Source organism: Bison bison, unplaced genomic scaffold (genome assembly GCF_000754665.1).
Source record: "Bison bison bison isolate TAMUID 2011002044 unplaced genomic scaffold, Bison_UMD1.0 scf7180017864456, whole genome shotgun sequence".
NCBI lineage: Eukaryota > Metazoa > Chordata > Mammalia > Artiodactyla > Bovidae > Bison > Bison bison.
In genome coordinates this window covers 20506487-20507300 of record NW_011495018.1, presented here as the reverse complement: position 1 = coordinate 20507300, position 814 = coordinate 20506487, and positions in this window count along the sequence as shown.

The following is an 814-nucleotide window of genomic DNA, read 5'->3' as shown; positions in this document are numbered from 1 at the left end:
GGCAGCCTGGAGTCCCACCTTCCCTCCTCTTAGCATGGCCGGGTACACGCGCTGCAGGGTGAGGATGCTCTGGGCTTCTAGGAAAGCAGTCTGGCAGGCAGCCTCCACCCTCTGTGGAGGCAGGGAGATCCTGGTTGAGATCTTGCCCCACACTACCACCCCCACCACCCCTGACAGCCCCATGTGAGCTCTTAGGGAAACCTATGGAGTTTCAGACCTACTCAGCCTGAACCCCTTCAATCCTGAGCAACCCCACCCCCACATACTGATCACCACCTCAAGGAGGTGGGGGCCTGGCTGGGTAAAAGAAACCCTTACCTCAGCCTGGAGGCAACTCATTTCCCCTGAGTTTGCCCTCGGTTTACAAGACCACAGAATTGAGTGTGACTTTTCCTCAGCAAGTGGTCTTGGGCCCCAGGGGTTGGTCTCCACCCCTGGCCACTGTCCCTTTTCTCCCAAGGCCTCCAGCCTGCAGGTAGGGATGTGCTCAGGCAATCTGATGCATGAACGTGCCCTGGTTAATGGCCCCAGAGTTCCAGCAGGAAACCCGGAGGCAAAGCAGGGAAAATTGTACAGGCACGCCTGGTTCTAGTAGATACTGCTCCACAGGTATGCTTTGGAGGGGAGGGTTCAGGTTGGACCCCCTGCCCGAAGTGTCACTCACCACCCATCCGTCCTTCCACCATTAAAGCTCCAGTCCTTAGGGTTTTGAGGCATCATCTGTCACTTGCCTGGTCAGACATTCCCCCTACCTACCTCCCTCAGAGGACATCCAATCCCCAGGCTGCCTCCATCCTGTTCTTCAGGCCCAGGG